Below are 22,757 nucleotides of genomic sequence, written 5' to 3' on the forward strand. Positions count from 1 at the left end.
TTGGAGTGATGCTGACAGGAGCCAAGGAATGTTGTAGCCTCTAGAATCTGAAGAGGCCAGGAACACATTCTCCCTGGAGATGCTAGGAGTAACCAGCCTTCCCAACACCTTGATGTTTGTTCCTCAAAACTCATTTTGACTTCTGACCTTCAAATTTTAAGAGATAAATTTGTGTTGTTTTAGGTAATTCAGTTCATAGTACTTTGTTATGGCAATAATAGGAGACTTTACACACTAATAAAGAGTTCTGTGGATATACCCATTTCCAGAGGCTGAGAGACAAGATGGGTTTAATTGCTCATACTAAACCCTTACTCTCCTCTTTCAATCGGAAGAGATGAATCCATCTGAAAGTTATGCATAAATACGGGCTAGCTCTAAATTCTGTCCAGTGTCTGGGCAGTAAAAATTCACTTATACAGGATAAATGTGTAACCAAACCCAACTCTCAACTTTTTCTTTATTCTAAAAAAGAAGGAAAGACTGAAGGAGCATGATTTTATAATGTACCATGGAATGCGATGGACTTACTCGTCTCTTTGGGTGGTTTAATTTGGGTTTTTTTTTTTTTTCCTTACTAGAATTCTTCCTGCTTGGATTTAAATGTCTGTTTTGAAGGTACTATGGCCACCACACCACTACCAACACCACCACCACCACTAATTGAAATTAACACAAGCAGATGCCGTCATTTGACATCCTTAGAATGCCTGCTTTTTATTTTGTTTATAGGCAGTAAAATGTGAATGTTGCTGACTCTGCTTCTGGGCACCAATATTGTGCATTCCTTTAAACCAGGTGGTAAATGTTCACCTGGGAGGCAGTCTTGGTTTTGGGGGAAAATGAATAATGCTAAATTACTTGATTTTGACAATGACAAACAGAATCCACAGCTGTTAGGAGTTTTGTGGAGGGGTTAGCCGGCTAAATCTTTGATGAAATCTTTTCTGAGGACATACCACGGAGATCATCCAACAAGTCTGCCCCATTCCATGTTGTCCCATAGAGTTTAACTGCTAAATCAGAATCTAAGAATTGTGAACAATCTCAGGAAATCATCTGGAGTCATTTAACAGGATTAGTAAAAACAGAGTTTTGAGTTTAGAAGTTCTCAATTATTTGCTGTGTGACCTTGGTCAAGTCACTTAACTTCTCTGAGCCACTTCTATCATCTATAAAGTGGGGATAATTACCATTTCTCATGTACATAAAAGTCTTATCAAAGTAGAATAGAGGGACTAGTCAAGACCTTTTCACTTAGAAGTAATAGAAACATGATGCAAACTAGTTATTCAAAGGGAATATATTTTATGTAACTAAAAGTTAAAGGCTAGACCTGGATTTGGCACTGCTAGATTCCATACTCAAAGGATATGATTAGAAAAAGAGACTTTTTTTTTGATTATTTATTTATTTATTTTGAGAGAGAGAGAGAGAGAGTACATGAGCAGAGGGGATGGGCAGAGGAGGAGGGAGAGGCAGACTCCCTGCTAAGCAGGGAAACCTATGTGGGACTCGATCCCAGGGCCCTGGGATCATGACCTGAGCCGAAGGCAGATGCTTAACCAACTGAGCCACCCAGGCACCCAAAGAGACTTACTTCTGAGATAGGTTTTTTTCTTTGCAAGGAGAGATTGCTTAGCAACCCTGGCAAAGGAAAGAAAACATCTTTCTCTTAAAACACTGGCTGAGCAGTCATGAGGAGAGTTTACCTTTGCTTCTCTGCATATCTTTGAACCCTGATTATTATAATCTGAGGGATGTATATACCCTGATTGGCCAGACCTGGGTCTCATGCTTGTTCAAATTTCTTTTGTTTAAATGAGACAAAAAATTCAATTCAAACTGTTAGAAACACTAAAGGACATCTATTGGCTCACAATAGATTGTGCTAAGTAGGAAGAGAGTGAAGGGATATATTTATATATAGGCAAAACCAACAGGTATCCATGACACATACATCAATAAATATTAGTTATTTTATTTGATTATTATCATTCTACTCATGTTATAGAAGCTGGGGTCCTGAAAAATGACTGACTTATTCAAGGTAGCAGGGGTAATAAGTGGCTGGACTGATATGAACATATTCAGAAATATATTCTTTTAAGTACTTAAGTATTGAGAAGTTCTCAGTGTTCGCTCTAGAGGCTTTATCAAGTAGAGGGAGAAAATGCACTAACATAGAACTAAGGGGGCAGAGAAACAAAGGTACTAAGGATGGGAAAACAAGATTTCTAGAAATTGAAATTATCTTTTAAAAGGGGATCCTCTAATAACCATTTTTCCCCCTAGTGTTTTACTTGAGGATCTATTGTCTAGATCTTGAGAAAGCACATCATTAACTCAACTGTTCTCTTGAGGCATGTCCTTTGCTTTTAGCCACTTCTAGCTCCCCTCTTGGCAGGGTAGGCTTCCTTTATAATCCATTTCCTTTTGTTTTCTCTCTCTTTTTTTTTTAAGATTTTATTTATTTATTTGAGAGAGAGACACACAGTGAGAGAGGGAACACAAGCTGGGGGAGTGGGAGAGGGAGAAGCAGGCTTCCCACAGAGCAGGGAGCCCGATATGGGGCTCGATCCCAGGACCCTGGGATCATGACCTGAACCGAAGGCAGACGTTTAACTGACTGAGCCACCCAGGTGCCACTGTTTTCTCTTTTCAATCATTCCCACTTTCTTTCATAAGAAATGTCTATATCAACTTTTGGGAAACTGCTTAATCCAGTTTTTCACAGAATAATTGAGGGCTGAGGATCATTAGCACTGTAAAGAAAATGATCACATTCCCTAAAGTCATCTAAAACATGTCACACTGAAGGAAGAAGTAATGGATTTGAATCCAGAAGAGAGTACTGAAACCTTTGTCAGTATAGTGTGAGGAGTTTAATCAGTGGGTGCGTAGACTGGCCTTTGTATATACAGCAGGTGGACACAAGACAGCTGCTAGAGCAGCTAGCTGAGGAAGAAGAGCTGGGCAGATGGGACCTAGTATTTATAGAGTATGATGGCAGGTGGTAGGTCTTAGTCCTGTCTTGTGTTTAAAAGGGTGGATATCAGGGCGCCTGGGTGGCTCTGTCATTAAGCGTCTGCCTTCGGCTCAGGTCATGGTCCCAGGGTCCTGGGATTGAGTCCTGTGTCGGGCTCCCTGCTCAGCGGGGAGTCTGCTTCTCCCTCTCCCACTGCCCCTGCTTGTGTTCCCTCTCTCGCTGTGTCTCTCTCTGTCAAATAAATAAAATCTTTAAAAAAAAATAAAAGGGTGGATAACAGTTGGAAAGAATGATACAGCAGTGAGATGGTGCCTATAGAGAGATTTTATTTATTTATTTATTTAGCCTTGATATCCTTTGCACCTAGTATAATGCTTATCACATAGTAAAGTCTTATGTTTCCTCAAAAAATGAACAACAAGCCACATTTGGAGATGCAGAAGGGCAGCTGGCATCAGAGAGATTTGGTAGAAGGTAGAGAGAGGGAACATATCCATAGGTAGGGTTTTGCAGATGCAGGACTTTCAGTGCTTAAAGGCAATGGTCCTGGGCACATCAAGATGATTGGTTACCCTAGCCCACATGGCCAAAAACTAAAGGTTGAATTCTGGGAGGACAAGTAAGAGTTGATGGCTTTCCTTCCCAACTTCCTAGATATCCTATCTTGTTAAATCCAAGATATATGAACAAATATGGGACCAGTTTGCTTGACTCAGATCATCTCTAGTGTGTGGCTCCTCTAGGATGAAAGATGAGGCTTCTCTTAAGCCTTACATGTTTTTTAAGTGACTAGGTGTCATGACTAGAATGGCCCTCAGAGATGTTTAATATATATTGATTCTCAGCCCCACCAAGCAGACATGTACTTTGGTTGTTAATAATTTGGTTTTTGGAGTCAGAGGGACCTGGGTTTCCACTCCTGCCTTTATATGATGGCTTAGGTGAGTTACTTAATTTGTTTACCTCATTTGTGAAATGGGTATAATAGTCCCTACATCAAAGGGATGTTGTAAAACATAAGTGATGTAGAGTATGTGAAGGATTTAGTACAGCACCAGCCTCATAGCAAAGACTAATTTATAGAAGATAGGTATTATTTTGTCTTGGGTAGGTTTTTCATCTTCTGCTTATGTGAGTTTAATGATAATGCTTTGGTATTTTCTAAACATAACTTCAGGTTTACTTCTAGGACGACCCAAAGCTACACCTGGTCCAGAAGACAAATGAATTTGATTAAGAAATAAGACAGGCTGATGCATGAAATATGAGGAAATTATTCACATTCAGAATGAAACACCCATTGAAGTCAGAGAGGGATGCACATTGTATGAATTATTAAAGACCAACTAAAATCTAGAATGTTTATGTAATTCTGAAATTTTACTGGAAAAGCTAACTATGAAATTAAATTCATTACTTAAAAATTAATTTGTCTAAAAGCTTTACTGATTTACTAATATAGTTAGAAACCAAACATTTGATATAAAGCTTTCTGAAAACTGGGGAAAACAATTCCATGCCTCAAAGAATTTTTGTAAATTCAGTGTAACTGTCTTTCCAATTTATTGACATTAATTAACGTTAACTTTGATGGGAATGTAATTACTGTTATCTTTCAAAGTGAATATATTCATATCCAGGAAAGCAGATCAACCAGATATTTACAAACCAAAAGTCTACTTTAACGTTAATGGGAGGTCTGTTTGCTAGATTTGCTCTCCTTTCTACTCCTAATTATAAGCCACCTTGAACCTTAAAATAATGCTCTTGGTGCATTAACTTCCTAATTTATTTTTTTTGGAAGGGGGAATAAAATGGCATATTAAGTGTTTATTATGTAGGTCAGCGGTTCTCAATTGGGTATGACTTTGCCCTGAAGTGAACATTTGGCAATATCTGGAGACGTTTTTGGATGTCGCAGGCGAGAGAGGGCAATGCTACTGGCATTTGGTGGATAAAGGCCAGGAATAATGCTTAACAGCCTACGATGCACAGGACAGCCTTCACTTTCCCTTTTCCTGTCATATCAAAGAATTGCCATGATCACAAAATTAGCTGAAGAGGAGCCAGGTGAGAGATGTATTCTGGGGGTCCCTTGCAAAGAGAAGCTAATGAAGCCCACAGGAATAGATATAATCATGCAGTAAGGTGTATAGAGAAAAAGAACAGTAGTAGGGGCCTGGAAATGAACACAGAGGGCCTGGAATATTTAGAGATGCAAAACATTATGTGTTCACATTTGTTAAAAATCCTATCCTACCCCATCCTCCCCACCCCCCAAATTTTAAGTTCCACATTTTCAGTCACGGTTCTTTTACTAACTGAGTTAACTAATGGAATTCTGGTATTAGCCTTCAAAGTGTAGCCTCCTCTAATTGCTGGTGCAAGAAATCTTAGGGCCACGAGGAAAAAAATTCCACCTTCTTTTGTAGCTGGCAAAAAAGCAGGTTCTGTTTTGCGTCATAAAATTCTCCTTGCAACAGATAATTTTAACAATAACATCTATAAGGCACTTGGACTTTACATATTGACGGGTTCTGTGAAGATAACCCTTAACCTCTAAAATGTCTATAAATCTCATTAGTTTTTTTTAAATAATGTGTTGCCCTGGAAATAATATTTAAACTGACATCTTCATTTTTCAAGAAGTGTAAATACTCGTGAATTTTCTCTGTTAAGTTAAAGGGGAATGTGTTCCCCCTCTACATGTACGAAGGTAACGACAACAATAAAGATGAACCCTACATCTCTGCTAATTTCTTACCTACCCAAAACCTTTGAGAAATTTAGAAAACTTTTAAATGAACAGACAGAATGAGCTAACAAAGAAGGTTGTGGAGTTGCCAGAAAGCTGTAAAATACTAGGAGAGTGGAAGAGCAGAGCCTATATTTAGGAAAGAGTGGTTCAAGAAAGCAATCAATTATAGCTTCAATTTCTAGGTGTCTAGAAAGATGAGGACCGAAAATGTCCAATAGATCTTTGTAGCATGAAGGTCATTGGCAATCTTGGCTGGAGCTGTTTCAGGGGAACCGTGGAGCTGGAAACCAGTCTGGGCTAGGCTGTTTGGGAGGTGGGAAAGGCAAAGACAGCCTGTCTTCGAAGCTGCAGGAAACCAGCTTGGATCAACATGTAACACATGATAATTGCACAAGACTTCTCAATTTCATTTTCAAGACTTATATGAAGTCACCGGGGTAGGTCTTTTATCCACATTTTTATTGATGAAGTGATCGATATTCAGTTACTCAAAGTCTCAGAGTAATTAGGTATGAGGTTACAGAAGCCCACTGCCCTTTCTTGCAACACATATAAAAGGGAGGCAATATCAGGGTGAGGAGGAAGCAGCCCGGGAACAAAGCATCCCAAACACATTTAACTAACTTCTTCATTCTACTTGGACCTATACTTGATTCCAACTTTTTGCAAGTGAATGGAATGGTGTAATACGTATGCCTAATTCTTCCCAGAGGAGAGCACTCCTTAGGTGATCTCTGAAAATGGTGCTTTTCTAAAGGAAAAGTCAAAGAGCCACCTTTTAGATAGCAGTAAGCAGAGGAGGAGAATTTAAAAAGCTTAGCAGCAGCCTCTGAGACACTCACCTTTGTTGCTCCAACTTTACTGACAAGAGATGCTGGGTCCTGGAAGTATCAGTGTTGTATAAGCCCTCAATGGGCTCACGTGGTCCATCTTGGTCTCTCCGGAATGCATCAGCAAGGTAATGAGAAATTGAGGCAGCTGGATGTGGGAAATGCATCTGCTGAACTCTTGAGCAACTTGAGTTTAAAAGAGGAAAACATTTTTATGTCATAGTCCTTGAATTGTCAAATTCCTTTAAAATCAGAATATCTGAATTTGTTCAAAGTATAAAAATATTGAGATAAATAGAAAATCATTCTGTTTTTTAAAAAATTTTTAAATTTTTCTTTATTTTTTTGGGAGGGGAGGGGCAGAGGGAGAAGGAGAGAGAATCTTAAACAGGCTTCACGTCCAGCCCAGGGCCTGGCCCCGGGCTTGATCTCACAACCCTGAGGTCATGACCCGAGCTGAAATCAAGAATGAGATGCTTAACTGACTGAGCCATCCAGGCGCCCCCCAAATCATTCTGTTGTTATATCTTACCCGTGAATGTAGGCAGAAGGCAAATATAAACATGGAAACTGAGAAATAACCAATTAAAAGGAACAGGATTATTTTTGACCTGAAAACCTTACTGGGATGGTGATCCTGGTTTAGAAAGATCTAAAAAAATTACTTATGTCACACTTAAAGTGATACCAATTACATACTGTATGGTTCCAACTGTACGACATTCTGGAAAAGGCAAAACTATGGAAATAGTAAAAAGATGAGTGGTTGTTAAGGGTTGGAGGGGTGATGAATAGGCAGAGCACAGAGGATTTTTAGGGCAATGAAAGTACTCTGTGTGATTCCATAATGATGGATATATGTCATTATGCATTTGTCCAAACCCATGGAATGTATGACACCAGGGGTGAACCTTAATAATGTAAACTATGGAGTTTGGGAGATTATGGTGTGTCAATGTAGATTCACTGATTGTCATACACGTACCACTCTAGTGAGGGATGTTGATAATAAAGGAGGCCGTGCATGGATGGGGTTAGGGGGTATGTGGAAAAGTCTGTACCTTCTTCTCATTTGGGCTGTGATTTTAGAACTGCTCTAAAGAATAAAGTCTTAATAAGATAGATGTCAACTTAAGTATTATTTCTGGGGCAACAAATGCTTTCAGCTTCTGCCTCAGCAAGGTCTTCACTCTCAGCCTAATTTGAGTCTCATGTCTGCCCTCAAGCCAGTGCTCCTTGTGCGAAATACTGGCGAAATGCTCTCTTACCCTTTACTAGGTCTGTGCTCACAGACTTCACATCTTGAAATCAATTTGGTCTACCTGAGAGCCCTATAAAAAGCCTATCTACTTATTTATAGACTGTTAATGAAGCCATTTAAAAATGCTTTTTATTATGGAAAATTTTAGTCACTTAAGGAAGTAGACAGAAGCCCTCAATACTTTACGGAAGTATAAGGGACCTTGTGTACCTATCATCAGCTTCGACAATTACTAATTCATGGCCCGTTGTGTTTTCATCTAAACTCCCATTCATTTCCCCTCCACCTGTATCATTTTGAAGAAATTCCCAGGTATTATATCAATGAAGGTTTTTGCTTTAATTTAAATCAGCAGAATTGTGTATGCTTGCTTTATGTAGGTTAAATGTATTTACTATATAATATACTTTGTGTTCTCAAATATTATAACTTTCTATTTTCTCCACTGTGGGAATTATGATAAATTCAAATTTTTATTTCATATTCATTAATTTAATTTTTTTATTGAGGAATAATTGACATACAGTATTGGATTGGCTTATTTACATTAACAGAGAGTAACATGGTTCAAAATGCAAAATATTTAAAAGGGCATCCATAAAAAGTAAGTCTTCTTTTCTTTCTGTCTTCCTTTCTCTCAGGAGGCAGCCATTGTGGCTGGTTCTCATATGTTTGTTCATAAATATTTTATGCATGTATAAATGTATGTGTGTGTGCATGTATAAGGGAGAGAATGGTATTTATGGTCTGATCTTGCTTTTTTCATATAGCAATATGCATATATTCATATAGCAATAAGGACATCTTTCCTTAACAGGACTTACAAAGCATAGAGCTGCCTAATTGTTTTTAAAGGCTGTATAGCATTTCATTTAATGATGCTACTATAGTTTGTTTAGCCTACTTTGGTGATGCACGTGTAAGTTGTTTTCAATCTTCTGCTGTAATATCTATTTTCTAAATGCCAAATCTCCACCACATTTTAACATTTTTATTTTATTTTATTTATTTGTTTTTAAAGATGTATTTATTTATTTGAAAGAAAGAAAGAGAGAGAGAATGGTGGGAAGGGGCAGAGGGAGAGGGAGACTTAAGCAGACTGTGCTGAGTGCAGACCCCAAAATGGGGCTTGATCTCTCAACCCTGAGGTTATGACCTGAGCCAAAACCAAGAGTTGGTCGCTTAACCGAGTCTACCACCCAGGCACCCCTCTGGCACATTTTTTAAATTGAATGCCTTGTAATCAGTGTTTTAGTTACATTCTGATTTTCTGTTTCTACCTATTCTTCATTCTAGTCTCTATGCCCTAATTGCCTGTCTTTTCCCACCCACAGCCTCCTCAACATGTTTTTTGATGTGTGATTAAAAGGGCCATACCTTGCTCTTAGGGCAGTGAGAACAGTGAGGATCAGGATGCTCAACTTTCTGTGGCTCAGCTGAAGTTAGCTGAGGTCAGGGAGCCCAGCCCATTATAGGATAGTAGAGCTGGGTAATTTAAATTCAACCCTCTCATTTCATGGTAAACTGAGGCCTCAGAAAATTAATAACTCAGTTCCCCAGAACCCTTAAAATTTCTTCTTACTCAGAGAAAAGAGTCACAAAAAAGACTGAAAAAAAATCTAGATATGTGGCTTCAGTATTTAAGGAGTTAAAGAGGAGAATGTACAGTTGACATCATTGGGAGAAAAGGAGGTTGTTATGTGTATACTCTGCCCTTATTCACATAGCACCTCCAGCAAAATAGGAGAGGTAGAACTCCTCCTTTTCACTGAGTTGCCCTTAGTGTTCAGATCATGACATCTTTTTCTTACTCTAAGGCTCTCCTTAGATGCTCTTGATACCTTATTTCTCCTGAACAATAGCAACAGCAGCAACAGCTCACACTTACAGAACACCTACTGTGGGTCAGGCACTGTCCCAGTGCTTTACACATGTTCCCTTAATCCTTACAACCATGATGGAGCTACTACTATTACGAACGGAGAAACTCAGAACAGAGAAGAAAAATAACTTGCCCGAGGTCACAGCAAGTAAGTGGCTAAGCTGAGATGTGGATTTGGTCTGGCTCCAGAATCTGATTTCTTAAGCTTGATGCTATACTTCCTCTGAATAGCAATGTTGGGGAGAAGAGGAGTACAGGTGATTTGGACCAGTTTACAGATGTCCAAATTCTTGCCCTAGGAAGGGGGACCAGGAGTTGGATGGGTCTGGGGTTCTAGGAGCTTGAGCTAGGTCTACCTGGGACAGTACCGCTCAAGGACTGACAGGGACAAGCCAAGAAAGATCATAAAGGAAGCCTCCAGGCAGGGAGGTGAAGTAAAGTCAGGCACACAGTCCAGCCAGAGGATTTACCTAGGGGAGCTGGGTGGAAACTAGAGACATTAGGGAAGAATAAATGGGTTTGCATGGTGGGAAAGAGCCTATTCTAAGAGGGAGATTTTCTGAAATGCTGCAGTCCAATATCAGGGCTTTGGACCTTATGTGGGTAAGTGTGGAGAAGAAAATTGTTTCCTTTCTGTTGCCTTCACATCCCACATAGTTAATGCTGGAAAAGAATGGTGTTAGGGAATTGCACATTAGAGGCTAATCAGGATTTACACAAAAAGAAGAAAAAAATATTCACAAAGATGGGGAGAGGGGAGGCACTGCTGTCCTAGTTGTCTGTTGGCTGGGTCCACATCAGAGAAATAGCTGGGGCAGAGATTCTTCATTTGGTCATATCTTTCATGCACCTGGGAGTGTCCCGTTTTCTGTCTCCAGTAAATGTGAAGACCAAAGGAACAAGCTAGATTGGGAATTGATTTATGCTTTCATCATTTAATTATATAATTGAATAATTAAATGTTCATTAGGTACCTACTATGTGCCAGACACTGTTCTAGGATTTTGGACATATGCAAATGAGCAAGATGGACCAAGTCCTTGACCTTATGGGGCTCACAGTCTAGAAAGTAATTGAAAGAAATGAGCTTGCATAGTGGCTGAAAGTGCAATCTCTGGGATCAGACGGCCTGGTGCAAACCATGGCTCTACCACTTACTTATTGTGTGACCACTCTATGCCTCAGTTTCCTCACTTATGAAAAGTACATGATAGAGTTATAAGGATTAAATGAGAGAATGCATGCAAAACATCTATGATGGGCCTGGCACTTGTGTTAATACACAGTATTATTTATCCCAAGACTAGAGGCTTAGTCTTCTCTTAGAGTCTTTGGCTTATGGCTCTTGACAGTTCACCTCTTAGATCATCTTTGTTTGCTCACTACCTGAGTGGAGCTGCAGGTTGGGAGAGCTTCCGTCTTCCCCAGTATCTCCATTCAAGAAGGATTTCCTGTAAGCTTTAAACTTGGCCAGTCACTGCAATAAAAATTTACAAATTATGTAATCTGGTTGGTGCCCAGCCCAAAGTTTTGGATTATTCTCGTCAGAGTGGGAAAATGTTGGGGAAAGGAAAAAGAAGTGATATTCACTCCACATGATTTTTACAAAGTATTCTGCATGAATATTCAAGACCCTCGCCAGCATCAGTCACAGCAGAGAAAGGCTGGCCTAACATTTGCTCTGTAGAGTTTTTTTTTTTTTTTCTCCAGACAATTTTATGTAAAATATCTACTTTTTAAAAAAGGAAATTAAAGATGATTTGAGTTGCTAGGAAAAGGATATACGAAGCCACAGTGTGCTTTGATAATTCTGTGTCTGAGTGATTACGAATATCTCAATGCTTCCAGATTCTACAGAGTTCTTTGTCGGGAAATTGCAGAATCATTCATTCCTTATATACACCATTTTAAGAACAAACCTGTCATGGACAAGCTTTTGCAAAGGAGAACTATTTAATGACTAGACTAATTAAGAATGTTTACATATCAAATGTAAAGCTTGAGAAGGATCCTGGAAATAAAAAAAAAGAAAAATCCTGTTAGTGGGGATCAAGGCTAGAGTCAAGTTGGCTTTCAGATTGGCACATGCTGGCTTTTAGATTGAAACCTTGTTTCTTGATCTGATCAGAGCATAGTGTAGGCCCTAAGGATTGCTCAAAAACTTTTCTTTCAAAACTCTTCCCAGATTCCGTTTATCTCAAAAGAGAAGAAACAGACTGATCTGCATTCTGCAACTGACTTCCCCAGAGCCTCTGCAGTGTGAAGATTTGAAATTGACTTTCCCTCGAGGATGTTTCTTGGATGCAGGAGGGGAGGAAAAGTCAGCTAAGCCAAAGCATCTTTAAAGATCTCTCGGAAGCAAGATACAAACTGTGCTCTTTAGACAATACATTTCCAGTGTTCTAGCCATGACCTTCCCTACTTCAAGTGAATACGAATGAAAATCAATTCTTCTCTCAGTAAGAAACAGAACTTACTGGGATTAGGAGGTAGGTGAAAAGGGAATATGAAATCTTTTCAGGGGTTCTCGGATCTGCTAAGCAAATTCTGCCCATGGGAAAAAGAGCCAATTTCCTATATTTTAAAGAGAGTGGCTAACAGTATATTTACCTCCAGCTTGGAATTCAAGAAAATTTAGGATTTTGTTACAAAATGGACATCCAGAGGCCTCTGAACATAGAAGTACATCTTCTTCAGCAGGAACCGCACACTTCATTCTGATCATGTTTATCATTATTTTGACAGTCATGATGTTGAGAAAAGCCTAAGTATTGGATTGGATAGACCTGGGTTCAAATTCTCACTCTGTCAATGATAGCTCTGTGTTTCTTACCTCTATGAACCTCTGTGAACCTCAGTTTCCTTATTGTAAAGTGGAGATAATACCTCTCAGAGTTTATCTGATAATTAAATGTGTTTACTATGTGAGGCAATTAATGCAATATTGGCACTCATTTGGGTATCCCCATATGGTGTGCACTCTCTCTCCCTCCTTCTCTCTCTCTCTCGCTCACACACACATACACACACACACACACTCCTAATTTCCTCTCCTATCCCCCCTTGCTTTCTCTTTCATTTGCTCATTCTTTAAGGCTCAACTCCTATCTCCCTCTTCCTGGCCCCTATTTTCTACAAAGGTTTCTGCTTTTTCTAGTACTCATGGTTTAGTCTACGACCCTCAGGAGTTTATTATTTGACTAATGTGGTAAAACCATAATTTTAATAGTCCACAGCACCCCAAATTTTGAAGGACACATAGTTTATAATAAAATTTTACTGGTTCATCGTATTATTTATTGCAGATAGTAATCCCTTGAATTTCTTCTTTTCTCCAGGTTGATCTGGTGACATCATTAATAGTATTTGTAGAGTAACTATATGGTTTACATATATTGACTCAGAGCTTCAGAAGCACTCTGTGAGGCAGGTATTATTATCCTCATTTTGCTAATGAACTAACAGGGGGTCAGAGATTCTCGATAACTTGTCTGAATTATATGCTGGGTGGGTAGTTAGGATTTAAATTCTGGTCATTCTGATTCTAAAGTTTAAACTCTTTTTGCCATGTTATATGATATTTCCATTAAGTTTCTTTCTTTCTTTTCTTTCTTTTTTTTAGAGAGAGAGAGACAGACAGCACGCACTGTGCGCGCACACACGGGAGCTCATAAGCAGGGGCAGAGGAGCAGAGGAAGAGGGAGAGGGAGAGAATCCCAAGCAGACTCAGTGCTGAGCACAGAACCTGACATCATGACCTGAGCATAAATCAAGAATTGGGTGCTCAACCGACTGAACAACCCAGGTGCCCCTCCATTAAGTTTCTGATGAAAATTTGTTTAGGGTTTTTCAGTCATGGCTTTTGAACTGAGTACAGTTTCTTTGTGAAACACTGTTTATTACTAAAAAAGGCCATTCCTAGGAACAGCTCCAGCTCTCCCCAGTGGCCTTTCCAATGTAATTCTGGGTCCCTATGAGCAATGGAAGAAGATGCTTATATTCTTCTATTCAAAGGTTTCAGGTGACATTCGGCCTCCTGTCCATGCTCTGCCCTTCCTGTCATGAGCACCACTGCACAGCCAGCATCTTTGCTGAAGTGGCAAGAGAGCACTGTAGAGAGTTACATATGTGCCTACGGCATCTGCAAAAAGAACCCAACAAGACACCCATATACAAATAATTTGCTTTTTAAATACCCATTTTTCCCCTGCTATGAAACTTTGATAAATACCTTGGGGAAGATGTGAACACATCTGTCTGGAGAATCCAAGTGGCATTTTTTTCCATTCTTAAAATCGTGAGAGGAACAATGCTATTGCAAGTAAATTCAATTTTTTCCCCACAAATGAGCAGTATTTTCTCTACCACAGTGCTTTCCAATTATGTTGAGTAGCTTCATGTTCAATAACAACAGAGACTCCCAAATTGAGTGCTGTGGCCAGAAGCTGAAGTTCAATAATTTTGGTAATAGATTTTTCCCTTCTTAAATGGATATGTAAACATCATATTAGAGTTTTGGAGGATAGAAATTACACATTTTCCCCTAGACCCTATAATTTCTGCTTTGGACAACGATCTGTGATTTTCTATTATATTTCTAACTTTCCTATTATTTATATTAAAAGAAGACTTGGTGGTAGAATTGTGGTTTCTGTTTCCTTTTGGAGGATAACAAGTTCAATAGGTTGGGCAAATTATTTAAGTGTTTAATGTTGTTCTCTTTGCTGTAGATTGCCATAAATTGCTATAAAATTTTGGGAAAGATGATTCATAATCTTTAGCCTTTTTTGGTGCATTTGTCAGAGGGCCGAAGAAATATATTTACTAGAATGAAGAAAGGGAGACATACAGAAGAGAAACATGTGAGCAAGGCACTATAGAGTCAAGTTTCATCTTTCAGTGCAATAAATAGCACATAATCAAATCAGATTCCCAATGTTTGGTGCAAATTATATAGGGAGACTATTTATTTAATGTATTTCTCAATTTAGTTCCTAATTTTAATTTTTTTTTTTTAAAGATTTTATTTATTTATTTGAGAGAGAGAGAATGAGAGACAGAGAGCATGAGAGGGAGGAGGGTCAGAGGGAGAAGCAGACTCCCTGCCGAGCAGGGAGCCCGATGCGGGACTCGATCCCGGGACTCCAGGATCATGACCTGAGCCGAAGGCAGTCGCTTAACCAACTGAGCCACCCAGGCGCCCCCTAATTTTAATTTATCTTTTAGTTGGTTTAGTTGTATCCTCAAGTAGGAATTTTTGTTTGGTTTTGGAGATTTTGTGCACCTGACCATATCTTTATACATTTAAGACAAATGATCTGGGGAGCACCTGGCTGGCTCAGTCAGTAGAGCATGCAACTCTTGGTCTCTGGGTTGTGAGTTAGAGCCCCAGGTTAGATGTAGAGATTACTTAAAAATTAAAATCTTGGGGCGCTTGGGTGGCTCAGTCGTTAAGTGTCTGCCTTTGGCTCAGGTCATGATCCCAGGGTCCTGGGATCGAGCCCCACATCGGGCTCTCTGCTCAGTGGGGAGCCTGCTTCTCCCTCTCCCTCTGCCTGCTGCTCTGCCTACTTGTGCTCTCTCTCTGTCAAATAAATAAATTAAAAAAAAAATCTAAAAAAAAAAAATTAAAATCTTAAAAACAAAAATAAAACAAGTGATCTGGATACCAAAATAGCTGAGTCACTAAATTTTTCCTTCAAAATACAATTTAGGGGAGCCTGGGTGGCTCAGTCAGTTAAGCCGGTTCAGGTCATGATCTCAGGGTCCTGGCATGGGGCTCCCTGCTTAGCAGGGAGCCTGCTTCGCCCTCTCCTTTGCCCCTCCCCCATGCTTGTGCACTCTCTCTCTTTCTCTCAAATCAATCAATCAATCAATCAATCTTAAAAAAAAAAATACAATTCAGTGTTAACTCTTAGGCCAGCCTAGCTTTTGCTCATTGTAGGTAATCTGTTTTTTCCTCTTGCCTGAAAGCTTTTAGGATGTTTTCTTTATCACTGTAAACCAAAATATTTGTCAGGATGTGCCTGGATCTGAGTCTGTCTCTAGTGATTCCTCCTGGACCATGGTGAATATGTTCATACTGCATTCTCAGGCCTAAGTTTTTGTTTTCAACAAAGGAAAATTTTCTTTGATTCTGTCCTTAATTATCAGTGTTTTAACATCAGAAATCTTTCCCTGTGGTTTTTTTTAATAGTTACTGAGTTTACCTAAAAATATAGTAAACTTATTCTTAGTGGCCCAGGGAAATTTTATTATCCATATCATGAGACAATGTGATGCTTGAAAAGAGTACTTTTAAAGTGTATACAGCTTACAGACCTTTCCCAAGTAGGGAGGAGGGGGCTGTATTTTTTTTTTTTTACCGTATTTTTCAGTCATATTCTTTTTGAATATGCACGGCACACAATACCTAAGGGTGTTTTTCTCTTAATTTTGGAATCTAAGATAGATCTTTTGCTTCAGAACACCCAAATGGTATAACTTTAATGCTAGAAGGAAATCTAGGTCCTTAGGGACAAGAAGACTAGGTGTGGGTGCATGGGTGGAGAGGTTGGTTAGCAATTAGTAAAACCAATAAAAAGAGTAAAAGGAAATGCAGAATTAAGCTATTTTGATTTCATGATGTCCAAATGTTTACTGGGAAATAAGCTGGGAAGAGTCATTACTTAACTGCATACTTTAATTTTTCTCTTTTATAACAAGCTTATAGTGCTGTAACAATATATATTAATAAGAATTTTGTTCCAGTCGCTCTGTTGTGTTGATTGGGGACCTGTATAATTCCTAGCTTCGCTCACCATTCTCTCTTCGCTGTGTCTTTTATTTGTTCATCAAACTCATCTTTTTGTCCCTTCCTTAATCAGGAACTGTTAATAGCAACATAAGGCCATGTAGAATTAAGTGTAAAACTGAGAAGAGCAGAAAAGGAGAGGTGAAAGTAAATTCAAAATATTAGGTTAGAAAGTGTAACATGTGGTCTAGCCCTTTAAGCATGTATAGGATTGAACAGAGTTGAAGAGGCTTAGGGTGACACTTAGGCAAATATCTGACAGAGAAAATGCTGAAGAGAAGTGGTATCACCCATTTGGGTAATTTCCAGGTATAGGCATTTTGTGCATGGCACTGTTTCATAGGCTGAGTCCAGTGGGTTTTATTTCTGACTGCTAAGGAGACCTCAGAGATTTTTGAGTGGGGATGATGGTGTCACGGAAATGGCAATAGGCTAACACTTGTGCAGTGTGAATCAGAAAAAGGAGAGAGGGAATAAGACCAGTACCGTAGGGCAGATGGTATTGGTAGCAGCAGCGTGAGGCCCCAGATTTACTGGTGTTCAGAGGCCACCGGAGGGCTGTGAGTCAGGAAATTGAGATAGAAATGGGAAAGCCTGGAATATTAGTGCTCACGATTAAGTCCCAGAAACCTGGATGCTGGACAAAGTTGAAAGAAGGGACCAAAACTCGATGGTCAGTGTTATCAATAGTATACCTTATCAATAGTATATGGTAGCAATGGACTGACTCCAAGGCATCTGATAGGATCCAGATCAATGTACCAGGACTGATCTTTAGGAACCCCTTCCGATCTGTCCCTTAGTTTGGCCCAAGGTTACTGCTTCACTGGAGGAAGTATTACTTGGATCCCTTTTGATCCCAAATGAAACACAAATGATAGGACACGAAGAGACAGAGACCTGTCAGAGGGTTTTGTTTTCTATTTACTTCCTGTCTGAACATGGGATTCTTCAACTTTCTGAAAAGTCTTTGCCCTGAACTGACATGGTTTGAAGAGAATGGACATGGACAAGTACATGGAAATGCATTTCTAGCAATGCTACCAATGTTCTGCAGTTTCTCCTTGGAGAGAGGGAGGGAGGGAGGCAGGGAAGGGCAGAGAGAAAGAGAGAGATTGGTGGGAGAATGAATTTCTGCCTCTTTTATTTCCCTTATGGCAGAAATTATAGACCTTTGGTGACAACCACTTATAACATTCTTTTCCTTATTTGATCACTATTGTTTAATAAAATCCTGAAAATTGAAAGATGCATGATTTCTAAAGAAAGAGTCCTGTAACAGATTTAAGGGCATTACAAATTCTTTTTTCTCAATTCAGATATACAGCTTACCTTTTAGAAGGCATAGAGGCATTGGCTTAAGGACATTGAAAAAGGACTTCCAGTTAAGCATGAAGGATTGAACATTTCCATTTATCTTTGCACCCTCCTAACCCCCCTAAAATGAATAAAAAATATATACTTATTTAAAAAAATGAAACAAGAGAAGGTGACAACCCAGGAAAGAAGTCAACAACATTTTGGAAATGGAATGAGGATGGAATAGTAGAAACTGAACTGGTTAGCCTGCGGTATTAAAGCCTGAAGTGTTAAGCCAGTGAGAGAAAAGGAAAATTATGTCCTAAAATCTAGAAAGGCTGAAGAATTGGAGATACCAGGGAGCTTTAAAAAGGGAGCATGGCAAATGATTAAAAATGGGGATTTGTTAAACTTGTGTGTAATGAACATTTAACACCCCAAATCACCTCTCTTACCCTTGTTAGTCTGGAAACTACTCCTTGTCCATCCTCGTAGAAAATAGGAGGTTCACAATGGAGAGGTTTGCACAGCTGTGGATCCCAGTGAGATGTTGTTGAATGTGCCCCTTGAATGGTGAGATGCCCTGTCGTTATTCTTCTGAAATGCTTGCAGAATACTGACAGCCAGGCATATACCCTCAGACAGAAGGGGCACACAAATGCTGAGAATGGGTGCTCCCCAACCAAATGGCTCAGTCTTTACCCCACCGTCTGATTATGACTATAAAGCCAAGTGGATGTATTACTTTGCTAAAATTAAGAAAACATTAAGTAAAAAAGAATAACTCACAACCTACTAAACCAGCTGCCTCTCACAAGAAGAAAAAAGTATTGCTTGTCATGAGGCAGGGTTAAGGACTCTTAGACCCATATAGGGAATTTCCCTAAGAGTATCCCATAACAACTGGTAATCAGTGGATCACAAATATGTACATAAAGAAAGCCATTACAGAGATAGACTATGGTGCCTCTGGGTGTGGTCTGATTAGAGTTAGACTGAGGGAAATGGAGTTAACTGCAGACATACCTTAACTTGAGATTTTTTCAAAACAAGTGTGGTAAGAGATAAAATCTGTGCTGGTTAGAATATTTCTCGTTTATGTTTGTTACTTTGTCCATTCTTTCCCCAAGTTGCTGTGGCACTTCTAAAAGCCATATATGCCTGGCATGCATCATTCATTCATTCATTCATTCATTCAAAGTATTTTCTATGCTTTTATATTGCATTGGGCACTATTCTAGGCAGTGAGAATATAAAACAAAGTCCCTCGGGGCGCCTGGGTGGCTCAGTTGGTTAAGCGACTGCCTTCGGCTCAGGTCATGATCCTGGAGTCCCGGGATCGAGTCCCACATCGGGCTCCCTGCTCAGCAGGGAGTCTGCTTCTCCCTCTGACCCTCCCCCCTCTCATGTGCTCTCTCTCTCTCTCTCTCTCTCACTCTCTCAAATAAATGAATAAATAAAATCTTTAAAAAAAAACCAAAAACCAAAAACCAAAAACAAACAAAGTCCCTCATCACATGTGGCTTACATTCAGGAGGGAGAGATTGATATAAACAAGTAAATACTAGATTCTTTCTTCCTTTCCTTTTGTTAAGAGTGGACTTCCCCCTTCTTCCAGGGCCAAAAGCATAGAAGTGAGAGATTTACATTTTAACATTTTTTAGATTGGGAAATTGGACTGGGAGCCAAATTGGGAAATATGAACTAGAACTTTTCTACAGAAGAATTAGCCCTTGATGTGATAGTGGAAAGCTAAGTATTATAGGAAGCCGGGAAACTAGAAGATCTAGGTAAGCAAATGGGCCAGTGAGGTCTACTGTGGTAAGCCATGAGTGAACCACTCTGGAAAAAAGCACATAAATATAATAAATAGGGGCACAACTATTCTCCAAAGTCTTTTTGTTCAGTTTCTGGGAGATTTCCTCATCTTCATTGTTTATCTATTTCATTGAGTTACACATACACATATACACATCCCCCTATACACACATATATATCTATATACATATAAGAGTGTATATGTATATATTTATTTTTCCCAGAGGCTCTTTTTTTCTGATTCTTTCTTTTCTCTCTCCCTCTCTCCTTTCCTTTTTCTCTTCCTCCTTCTTTTAATAATACTCTGTTCTTATTTCACCTATATTATAGCTTGTTTAATCTTTTGAGTAAAGTAGGGATAATTTATTTGAATTTTTTTTTTTTTTTAAAGAGTGGAACCTAATCCATCTAACTTTTTTTCCCCAAGATTTTATTTATTCATTCGAGACACAGAGATACAGAAAGAGAGAGAGAGAGCTTGAGCAGGGGGAGTGGGAGAGGGAGAAGCAGGCTCCCCACCGAGCCAGGAGCCGGCCATGGAGCTCCAACCCAGGACCCTGGGATCATGACCTGAGCTGAAGGCAGATGCTTAACCATCTGAGCCACCCAGGTGCCCCTATTTGAAGTTTTTTTTTAAAGATTTATTTATTTGAGAGAGAGAGACAGAGAGCGAGCAGGGGGAGGGGCAGAGGGAGAGGGAAACAGGAGACTCCCCACTGAGTGAGGAGCTCGAGGTGGGCCTCGATTCCAGGACCCCGAGATCATGACTTGAGCCGAAATCAAGAGTCAGACGCTTAACCAACCGAGGCACCCAGGAGCCCCTGTTTATTTGAAGTTTTATTCTCCTTGAAAAGACTTCTTCCTCCAAGTTGCTTTTTCTTTCAAACTCCACCTTTCATGTTCTTTCTTTCTTTCTCCTTTCTTTTTTCTTTTCTTTTCTTTTCTTTTCTTTTTTTCTTTTCTTTTTTCCTGATGTTGCTGATCCTTTAAGAGTGGGGTAATAAACACCTGACAGGAAGCTCCTGAGAGCACGGTTGGGGCTTCTGGATTATGAGCTCCATTATTGTGTGATCTTAGTGGGCCCTTTCATCCAGGGAATTCCTGATAGAGAATACCTTTTTTCCATATATTATCTCCACCCTTAACTATGCCTTTTGCTCTGCTATCTAGACAGTAAAGCTCTCTTATTTTCTCTAGAGGCTAAGCCCCCTTTATCCTGTTGGGGCAGAGATGATGTACAGACAGGCTGTATGGAATAGGGAAGGGAGAGGCATGTAACTGATTCTCAAAGTTCTCTAACTACGTTTTGAATAGTCTTTCATACAATCCTCTTGTTTTTAATTTCACTTCCACATCCATTCTCATCCAGTAAAATAAATGGAAATTTACCTGAAGGTCTCCCTTGTTCTCTTAAGTATTTAAAAAATTGCAACAGTTAAAAAATACATGAATTTAAGATTTAAACAATCCATATATCAAAGAAAATGTGAGTCTCTCCTGTACTACCTTGGATTCCACATTCACATCTCCCAAGACGAATAATATTAACTACAGTGATGATTTTTCCAGTTCTCCCGTGCACTTATGTATACTTACTTATACATGTATACATTTAAGAAAATAATTGGGATCATATCAAATGTGTAGTTTAATGAATTGTTTGTTTGCCTTTTTTTTTCACTTGTGGTCTTTCCCATTTGAGCAGCTGCATAGTATTCCAGAATGGTGTGTCATATTTTATTTAACCTCTTCTCTATTTAGAAACATTTAATTTGTTTTTGGTTTTTCTGTATTATAATAATGCTGTGGTGAACATGTTTGATCAAACATTTTTTGCACACGTACATGTATTTCATTAAAAAAATGTTTAGTGGCTCCTAGCCTAGGTCTATGTTTTCCTAACTTAACACAACTCCATTCCATTTCTTAAATTTTGCCATATATGCATAACACATGTACCATTATATACTTAATTTTCCCCTTTAAATAAATTAATTTAAATTTATTTTAAATAGAAACTTTATATTATTTAATTTTACTTATTCACATAAATAGGAAATGAGTGTCACCATAAATGATGGTAACTGTAAAAATAAATGCAAATTTATCAAAAACAGTTTTATTGAATTCTAAGTGAATGTGACTGCTTTTGTTAAAAGAGAATTAACAAAGTGTTGGAGAGGTGTTAAAGCCATATTAGTACCAAACCCAAAACTTTCTCCCTCAAGTCTTCTAAAAGAAATCAAAATGGAACATATTTTTCACTGTGCAATTCAATATTATTTAATTCCATGTTCATGCACCACGTAAAATAATTTCATACACCATCAGTGGGTAATCTTTCTAGTCCAATGGATATACCACTGAGATTATTATCTTCCTTCAATGCTTCACCATGTCACTGCTTTGCTCAAAGATTCTTTAGATTTTTATTGCCTAGAGAATAAAGTAAATATCTTAAAACTTTAGGCCCGTCACCTCATGTCAACCAGCCTCAGTCTGGCTGCTCCCGTGTCTTTATTACTTGAGTTTCTTTAGGATTACGATCTACACACATTTGCTTTGTTGTGACATTCCAGCTTTATATCTTCTCTTGCATTCTGGTTTTTGTGTCTTCTCTAATATACCATCACTTCTCTAGCGCAAGACCAACGTCTTTCATTTTATGCTTTCCTATGCCCCCCACTATGCCTAGCATAGTGCCTGTGCATGGTAGGTGCTCCGTCAACTTAAGGTAATTATTTACTTATAGACTTTATTTGTTACAACAAATTAAGCATTCATTACATAAAACCTTAGTAGAGATGACTCAATTATCAAGCCATCTAAATTCTCATCATAACAGAATTGTGAGATTCTTCTTAATACCGCAACATTAAAAAATACAAGAGGAAAAAATGCAACAGAAGGAGGAATTTCTACTGGTGAAGCTTTTCTACTGAGTTTGAGTTCATGTTCATCGTATTTGTTTCCTTAATTGGAAAGGCTAAGCTCCTATAACTTTTTATGAACTAGCTGATTTCTATATTCCTGAATTGCTTTTGGAATATATTTTATCTTAATAAGAATAACCCATCAAGCAAGAAAGCCAGCAGGCTCCTCATTATCATGCTCTGTATATAGGAGT

General features: G+C 38.8%; 1 long non-coding RNA gene across 1 annotated transcript in view; it reads left to right on the top strand.

Moving 5' to 3' along the window:
- The window catches only part of LOC135365266 (uncharacterized), a 65,910-nt gene extending 52,760 nt beyond the window's left edge, over positions 1-13,150 (top strand). The window contains exons 2-3 of the long non-coding RNA XR_010412906.1: positions 11,906-12,209; positions 13,059-13,150. This is a non-coding gene — a long non-coding RNA (uncharacterized LOC135365266). The remainder of the gene's footprint in view (positions 1-11,905; positions 12,210-13,058) is intronic.
- Positions 13,151-22,757: the final 9,607 nt, after the last annotated feature.

Source organism: Mirounga angustirostris, unplaced genomic scaffold, assembly GCF_029215605.1.
Source record: "Mirounga angustirostris isolate CCGP_5_RB_7025 unplaced genomic scaffold, mMirAng1.0.hap1 SCAF_7, whole genome shotgun sequence".
Taxonomy (NCBI): domain Eukaryota; kingdom Metazoa; phylum Chordata; class Mammalia; order Carnivora; family Phocidae; genus Mirounga; species Mirounga angustirostris.